Here is a 297-nt window from a genome sequence, read left to right as displayed (position 1 = left end):
ACCAGTTTAAACACAATCCAGAAATCACAATAACATTTTACTATTTAGATACCCTAGTCGTATATGACGATGCGAATGTGTTGCTGTTTGCCATGTTCCAGGCACGTTTGTTTAGAACATCACTCCGTCGATGAAGGAATGTGGAAAATGGAAGTTCGTAATCATAGGCCGGTCTATGAAAGTGAAGAAGGAATATTTCTAATACTGTACTTAATACGAAATTTAAATTATTAATGCTGCAAGTCGGAACATGCTGCAGATAACTAGGCCTACGGTGGCAGTAACTGAAGGTAATCT

General features: G+C 38.0%; 1 protein-coding gene across 1 annotated transcript in view; it reads left to right on the top strand.

Moving 5' to 3' along the window:
- The window catches only part of LOC117101441 (fibropellin-1-like), a 43932-nt gene that overhangs the window by 24012 nt on the left and 19623 nt on the right, over positions 1-297 (top strand). The window lies entirely within an intron of this gene.

This window comes from Anneissia japonica, unplaced genomic scaffold (assembly GCF_011630105.1).
Source record: "Anneissia japonica isolate Jap-2015-1 unplaced genomic scaffold, ASM1163010v1 scaffold287782_len627234_cov183, whole genome shotgun sequence".
In the NCBI taxonomy this organism is placed as follows: domain Eukaryota; kingdom Metazoa; phylum Echinodermata; class Crinoidea; order Comatulida; family Comatulidae; genus Anneissia; species Anneissia japonica.
Note: the sequence above shows the minus strand (reverse complement) of the source record. Positions and strands in the feature narration are given on the sequence as shown.